Source organism: Salvelinus sp. IW2-2015, unplaced genomic scaffold (genome assembly GCF_002910315.2).
Source record: "Salvelinus sp. IW2-2015 unplaced genomic scaffold, ASM291031v2 Un_scaffold1772, whole genome shotgun sequence".
NCBI lineage: Eukaryota > Metazoa > Chordata > Actinopteri > Salmoniformes > Salmonidae > Salvelinus > Salvelinus sp. IW2-2015.
The window spans coordinates 189570-198062 of NW_019943149.1; the positions used below are offsets into that span (position 1 = coordinate 189570).

Consider the following 8493-nt stretch of genomic DNA (forward strand, 5'->3'; position numbering starts at 1 on the left):
TAGATAGTACCACTAGGCCTATATACTGAGATAGATAGTACCACTAGGCCTATATACTGAGATAGATAGTACCACTAGGTCTATATACTGAGATATTCACATGTCATTTATTTCTCACGCTGACAGGCTAATCTATGCTTATAAACTGTTGTAGTCTCTTTTCACCAGCTTCAGTTGATATGACCCAAATGGCTCTCTATTCCTTAAAGGATTTGATAAAACGTGAACAGACAGTGGCTGTGTGACCCAATCAATGGAAGCAATACTGCTGTTGTTACAATCACAGGCAGAGGCAGTTCTCTCTGTACAGTGGCTATGTTCCCGAATTACACAACATCTGTCCGTGTGCTCTTGAGCAAGGCACGTATCAACCCTAATTGGTCCTGTAAGTCGCTCTGGATAAGAGCGTCTGCTAAATGACATAAATGTTCCCTGGATTCAACAGGGAATTTCAGGGAATTAAACATCCACACATGTTGTAATGCAATGTAGACAGCAGACCCATTCGGAAATATGAGGTGGAGAACACCAGCATCTGATTATCTGTGTTCCAAATGGCAAACTATTCCCTATATAGTGCACTACTTAAGACCCTATTCCCTATGTAGTGCACTACTTTTGACCCTATTCCCTATGTAGTGCACTACTTAAGACCCTATTCCCTATGTAGTGCACTACTTTTGACCCTAATCCCTATGTAGTGCACTACTTTTGACCCTATTCCATATGTAGTGCACTACTTAAGACCCTATTCCCTATGTAGTGCACTACTTTTGACCCTATTCCCTATGTAGTGCACTACTTTTGACCCTATTCCCTATGTAGTGCACTACTTTTGACCCTATTCCCTATGCAGTGCACTACTTTTGTCCCTATTCTCTATGTAGTGCACTACTTTTGCCCAGGGCCTTGAGATAATAAGGTGCCATTTGGGACGCATTCTCATTCATCAATGTATCTTTATCTTTTAATGTGGCTTACTCTGTTACGATATTCTGAGAGATTACTCTGTCTTCATGATATTCTTATATTACAATGTACTGGTCTAGTGACTATTTTGATCAGAGATCGCAGGGTCATTCCCTAGCTAAAACAGACAATGACGTTTAGTGACACTAACAATTCTATAATTTATCCTATTTTGCTGCTAGTTTACACAACAGAGAGAGAGAGAGAGAGAGAGAGAGAGAGAGAGAGANCGTTAGGTACAGTCTCAACAAGGTACATACCAGGTGATATAGGTACTGTTAGGTACAGTCTCAACAAGGTACAATACCGGTGATATAGTTATTTAGTACACATCTCAACATAGGTACACTACCAGGTGATATATTACTTTAGGGTACAGTCTCAACTAAGGTACATTACCAGGTGATATAGTTACGTTAGTACAGTCTCAACAAGGTACATACCAGTGATATAGTTACGTTAGGTACAGGCTCAACAAGGTACATAACACGGTATAGGTACGTTAGGTACAGTCCAACAAGTACATACCTGGGTTGAGTATGTTATGTTTAGGTACATCTCAACAAGGTACATACCTGGTGATATAGTTACGTTAGGGTACAGTCTCAACATAGGACATACCAGGTGATATAGTTACTTTAGGTACAGTCTGAACAAGGTACATACCCTGGTGATATAGTTACGTTAGGGTACAGTCTCAACTAGGTACATAACCTCGGTTGATAGTTATATATGGTCTAAGCCAATTTACAGTTAAAGTCGGAAGTGTACATACAACTTAGCCCAATACATTTTTTAACTCAGTTTTCACAATTCCTGACATTTAATCCTAGTAAAAAATATCGGTCAGTTAGGTTAGGGTTAAGATCACCACTTGTGAAATGTCAGAATAATAGATGAGAGAATTATTTAATTTCAGCTTTTCCATCACATTCCAGAGGGTCAGAAGTTGCATACACTTAATTCGTATTTGTAGCATTGTCTTTTAAATTGTTTAACTTGGTCAAACATTTAGTGTAGTCTTCCACAAGCTTCTCAGAATAATTGGGGGAATTTTGGCCCATTCCCCTGAAAGAGCTTGTGTAACTGAGTCAGTGTAGAGGCCTCCTTGCTCGCACACGCTTTTTCAGTTCTGCCTACACATTTTCTATGGGATTGAGGTCAGGGCTTTGTGATGGCCACTCCAATACCTTGACTTTGTGGTCATTAAGCCATTTTGCCACAACTTTGTAAGTATGCTTGGGGTCATTGTCCATTTAGAAGACCATTTGCAACCAAGTTTAACTTCCTGACTGATGTCTTGAGATGTTGCTTCAATATATCCACATAATTTCCCTGTCTCATGATTCCATCTATTTTGTGAAGTGCACCAGTCCCTCCTGCAGCAAAGCACCCCGACAACATGATGCTGCCACCCCCGTCCTTCACGGATGGGATGGGTTCTTCAGCTTGCAAGCTCCCCCTTTTTCCTCCAAACATAAGAATGGTCATTATGGCCAAACAATTCTATTTTTGTTTTGTCTGACCAGAGAACATTTCTCCAAAAAGTACAATCTTTGTCTCCATGTGCAGTTGCAAACCGTAGTCCTGGATTTTTTTATGGCAGTTTTGGAGCAGTGGCTTCTMCCTTGCTGAGCGACCTTTCAGGTAATGTCGATATAGGACTCGTTTTACTGTGGATATAGATACTTTTGTACCTGTTTCCTCCAGCATCTTCACAAGGTCCTTTGCTGTTGTTCTGGAATTGATTTGCACTTTTCGAACCAAAGTACGTTCATCTCTAGGAGACAGAACGCGTCTCCTTCCTGAGCGGTATGARGGCTGRGTGGTCCCATYYTGTTTATACTTGCGTACTATTGTTTTTACAGATGAACGTGGTACCTTCAGGCATTTGGAAATTGCTCCCAAGGATGAACGAGACTTGTGGAGGTCTACAATTGTTTTCCGGAGGTCTTGGCTGATTTCTTTTGATTTTCCTATGATGTCAAGCAAAGAGGCACTGAGTTTGAAGGTAGGCCCTGAAATACATCCACAGGTATACCTCCTATTGACCCAAATGATGTCAATTAGCCTATCAGAAGCTTCTAAAGCCATGACATCATTTTCTGATATTTTCCAAGCTGTTTAAAGGCACAGTCAACTTAATGTATGTACATTTCTGACCCCCAGGAGTTGTGATACAGTAAATTATAAGTGAATAATCTGTCTGTTATCAATTGTTGGAAAATTACATATGTCATGCACAAAGTAGATGTCCTAACCGACTTGCCAAAAACTATGTGTAATTACTCCAACCTAAGTGTATGTAAACTTCTGACTTCAACTGTACATACCAGGTGTTATGGTACGTTCTAAACCAGGTACTTACCAGGTTTTACATAAGGTAAATCTAATTAAGGTACGTACCAGGTGTTACAGTCCATATTGATGCTCTGTCCAGGTGCATAGGCTCTGTTGTTATGGTAACACGGACACTGCTCTGGAGTGATGCACTCTCTCCTATGTCGAACCTGAATCAAACAATCAATCAAGTTTTTAAAACCATTTTTTAAAACAGGGACTGACCAGGTGACTGGTGGCTGGACTCTCTGGCCAATCTGTTACATGTATCTATCACTTAGTTCACAGACAGACAGACAGACAGYCAGYCAGYCAGYCAGGCAGGCAGGCAGGCAGACATAGAAACCTTGACTAGGACGTAGGTTAGTGTTAAGGTCAGGGTTAGGGTTAGAGGTCAGGGATACGTACCGTGCCGTTTGCACAGAGATTGCCAGGGATACAGGCCAGACTGAAACAGTATTTATTTGGTGTTGTATTTTGTTAGGATCCCCATTAGCTGTTGCTAATCAGCAGTTACTCTTCATGATTTCCAAACAAAACATGAAACATTACATAATACTAGAAACGTACATGCCCCGCCCACCTGAGGATCTCTCCTTTACAGCCATCTATTTCCTGTTTGAGGGCTGCAAAATCCACTTGTCACTTAAATCACGCTGGATTGAGTACTTTCATTTTGCTCCTGCAACGTTCATACTCTTGCTTGTGCRTGTAGTTTTTCTCTGTTAACATTACAACCGTGGAGATGTTTGTAATGAACTGTCAAACACACCCCGGTAAATGACTGAAATGGGCTCAATGGAATACATTGTCTTTCCGTTGCATCTAAAYGACGCTTAATCTTTGTCAGGGATTTAATGCATCGTCTCAACACTTACATCAGAAGACAGAGAAGAAAGAGAAAGTTATTTTTTGCCAGGGTTAGGATACGTACCAAACTGTGGTGGCAGGTAGCCTAGTGGTTAGAGTGTTGGACTAGTAACCAGAAGATTACAAGATTGAATCCCCAAGCTAAAAATCTGTTGTTCTGCCACTGAACAAGTCAGTTAACCCTAAATGTTCCTCAGTCATCATTGAAAATAATAATGTGTTCTTAACTTCACTAGGGTAGTGGGCAGCATTTTGGATGAAAAGCGTGGCCAAATTAAACTGCTTGCTACTCAGGCCCAGAAGCTAGGATATGCATATAATTGGAAGACTTGGATAGGAAACACACAAGTTTCCAAGACTGTTAAAATAATGTCTGTGAGTAGAACAGAACTGATATGGCAGGCAAAAACCTGAGGAAAATCCATCCAGGAAGTACTATTATTTTGAAAGGCTGTTTTCCATTGAAAATCTATCCACCATACAAAGACTTAGGACCCAGTTCACAATCCCTATGGCTTCTTCTACATGTGGCCAGTCTTTAGGCATTGTTTCAGGCTTTTACTCTGAAAAATGAGGGAGATACAGCACTTTCAATGAGTGGACAGTGGACATTTCCAGAAATGAGTCCAGCGCGTGATCAGGAGTGCGCCTTTCTTGTTTCTCCTTTTCTATTGACAAAGCTTTTGTCCGGTTGAAATATTGTTGATTATTTATGATAAAAACTACCTGAGGATTGATTTTAAACATCGTTTGACATGTTTCTACGAACTTTTATTGCACTTGTTTGACTTTTTCTCTGTATGTCTTGAGTTTAGCTGTGCTTTGCTGCCTTTGATACTCACTGACTAAACGCACACTCAACAAACGGTGGTTTTTGGACATAAAGAGAGACATTATCGATACAATCGACATTTACTTGTATTTTCTTTTCAATGTTTATGATGAGCATTTCTTTAATTTGATTTGGCTCTCTGCAATTTCACCGGATGTTATTTGAGACAATCGCATTACTGAATATAACTCCGCCAATTTAAACGAGGTTTTTTGGACATGAATTAAACATATATTTTTTAATTTCACCTTTATTTACCAGGTAGGCTAGTTGAGAACAAGTTCTCATTTGCAACGTGCGCTGGCCAGATAAAGCAAAGCATTCGACATATACAAACACAGAGTTACACATGGAATAAACAAACATACAGTCAATAATACAGTAGAAAAAATAAAACAAAAAGTCTAATGGAGTGCAAATGAGGTAAGATACGGGAGTTAAGGCAATAATAGGCTATGGTGGTGAAGTATTACAATATAGCAATTAAACACTGGAATGGTAGATGTGCAGAAGATGAATGTGCAAGAACTGGATGCAAGGAGAAAGCTAAATAAATAAATATAGTATGGGGATGAGGTAGGTAGATACATGGGCTGTTTACAGATGGGCTATGTAAGGGTGACTGCTCTGACAGCTGGTGTCTAAAGCTAGTGCGTGAGATATGAGTCTCCAACTTCAGAGATTTTTGCAGTTCTTCCAGTCATTGGCAGCAGAGAACTGGAAGGAAAGACGACCAAGGAGAGAATTGGCTTTGGGGGTGACCAGTGAGATATACTCTGGAGCGTGTGCTATACGAGTGGGTGCTGCTATGGTGACCAGTGAGCTGAGATAAGGCGGGGCTTAACCTAGCAGAGACTTGTAGATAACTGTAGCCAGTGGGTTTGCGACGAGTATGAAGCGAGGGCCAACAAACGAGAGCGTACAGGTCGCAATGGTGGGTAGTGTATGGGCTTTGGTGACACAACAGGATGGCATACTGTGATATAGACTGCATTCTGTTTGTTGAGTGGAGGTGTTGGGGCTATTTTTAGATGACATCACCGAACGTCGAGGATTGGTTTTGATGGTCAGTTTTAGAGGGTATGTATTTGGCGAGCAGATGAGTTGCACAGGGATAGCTTTATATTACTGCGTATATCCGGAAGGACCGCTTCTCGAATTATATTTTGGATTGGGAGATGCCTCTAATCGTAGTCTGGTTAAGGAGACCGTTTTAATAAAAACAAGGTCTAACCAGACACCTAGGTATTTTTAGTTGTCCACGTATTCTAAGTCAGAGCCGTCCAGAGTAGTGATGCTGGACGGGCGAGCAGGTGCGGGCAGTGATCGGTTGAATGGCTAGTAATAGGGGTTGCAACAATTTCGGCAGATAAGTTTAGAAAGAGAGAGCCCAGATTGTCTAGCCCGGCTGATTTGTAGGGGTTCCAGATTTTGCAGCTCTTTCAGAACATCAGCTATCTGGATTTGGGTGAAGGAGAAATGGTGGGGGCTTTGGCGGGTTGCTGTGGTGGGTGCCGGGCAGTTGGCCGCGGTAGGGGAAGCCAGATAGAAAGCATGGCCAGCCGTAGAGAAATGCTTATTGAAATTCTCAATTATCACGGATTTATTGGTGGTGACAGTGTTTCCTAGCCTCAGAGCAGTTGGCAGCTGGGAGGAGGTGTTCTTATTCTCCATGGACTTTACAGTGGCCCAGAACTTTTTTGAGTTAGTACTACAGGATGCAAATTTATGTTTGAAAAAGCTAGCCTTAGCTTTCCTAACTCCCTGTGTATGTTTGTTCCTAACTTCCCTGAAAAGTTGCATATCACAGGGGCTATTCGATGCTAATGCAGAACGCCACAGGATGTTTTTGTGCTGGTCAAGGGCTGACAGGTCTGGAGTGAACCAAGGACTATATCTATTCCTAGTTCTACATTTTTTGAATGGGGCATGCTTATTTAAGATGGTGAGGAAGGCACTTTTAAAGAATAGCCAGGCATCATCTATTGACGGGATTAGGTCAATGTCATTCCAGGATATCCCTGCCAGGTCGATTAGAAAAGGCCTGCTCACAGAAGTGTTTTAGGGAGCGTTTGACAGTGATGAGGGGTGGTCGTTTGGTCGCAGACCCATTACGGATGCAGGCAATGAGGCAGTGATCGCTGAGATCTTGATTGAAAACAACAGAGGTGTATTTGGAGGGCGAGTTAGTTAGGATGACATCTATGAGGGTGCCCGTGTTTAGGGATTTGGAGTTTTACCTGGTAGGTTCATTGATAATTTGTGTGAGATTGAGGGCATCAAGCTTGGATTGTAGGATGGCGGGGTGTTAAGCATGTCCCAGTTTAGGTCACCTAGTAGCACGAGCTCAGAAGATAGATGGGGGGCAATCAATTCACATATGGTATCGAGGGTACAGCTGGGGGCAAAGGGAGGTCTATAGCAAGCGGCAACAGTGAGAGACTTGTTTCTGGAAAGGTGAATTTTTAGATATAGAAACTCGAATTGTTTGGGTACAGACTTGGATAGTAATACAGAACTCTGCATGCTATCTTTGCAGTAGATTGCAACACCGCCCCTGTGGGCGGGTACTTTATTGAACAAAACAAACATGTATTGTGTAACATGGAGTCCAGGGAGTGCCACCAGATGAAGATCATCAATGGTTAGTTATTCATTTAATCMCTATTTCCGACTTTTGTGAGTCCTCTCCTTGGCTGAAAAATGTCTGTATTGTTTCTTGTGGCTAGGCGCTGTCCTAACATAATCGCGTGGTGTGCTTTCGCCGTAAAGCCTTTTTGAAATCGGACACTGTGGTTGGATTAACAAGAAGTTTATCTTTAAAATGGTGTATAATAGTTGTATGTTTGAGGAATTTTAATTATGGAATTATGTTGTTTGAATTTGGCGCCCTGCAATTTCACTGGCTGTTGTCGAGGAGGGATACCGACAGAAATCTGGCYACCAGGGTCAGGTTWCAGGCCAAACTCTGGGGACGAGGGTCAGGATGCAGGTCATACTCTGGGGACCAGGGTCAGGATACAGACCAAACTCTAGGGACAATGGTTGGGGGAGTTCAGACCAATCTCTGGGGACCAGAGTCAGGGTATAGACCAAACTCTGGTGACGAAGGTCAAGTTACAGACCAAACTCTGTGGACCAGGGTCAGGGTCAGGAAACAGACCAAACTCTGGCGACCAATGTCAGCGTACAGACCAAACTGGGGACCAGGGTCAGGATACAGACCAAACTCTGGGGCCCAGGGTCAGTATACAGACCAAACTCTGGGTACCAGGGTCAGGGTACAGAACAAACTCTGGGACCAGGTTCAGGATACCGACAACATTCTGGGGACCAGGGTCAGGTTACAGACCAAACTCTGGGGCCCAGGGTCAAGGTACAGACCAAACTCTGGGGACGTCCAGAGTTGGTCTGTATCCTGACCTTGGACCCTGGTCCCAGAGTGTTGGTCTGTAACTGCCCTTTGTCACAGAGTTTGGTTG

General features: G+C 42.5%; 1 long non-coding RNA gene across 1 annotated transcript in view; it reads right to left on the reverse strand.

The window, feature by feature from the left end:
• Window positions 1-3375: 3375 nt before the first annotated feature.
• Window positions 3376-8493, reverse strand: part of LOC139024673 (uncharacterized) — a 23189-nt gene continuing 18071 nt past the window's right edge. Inside the window, exon 3 of the long non-coding RNA XR_011476008.1 lies at window positions 3376-3479. This is a non-coding gene — a long non-coding RNA (uncharacterized lncRNA). The remainder of the gene's footprint in view (window positions 3480-8493) is intronic.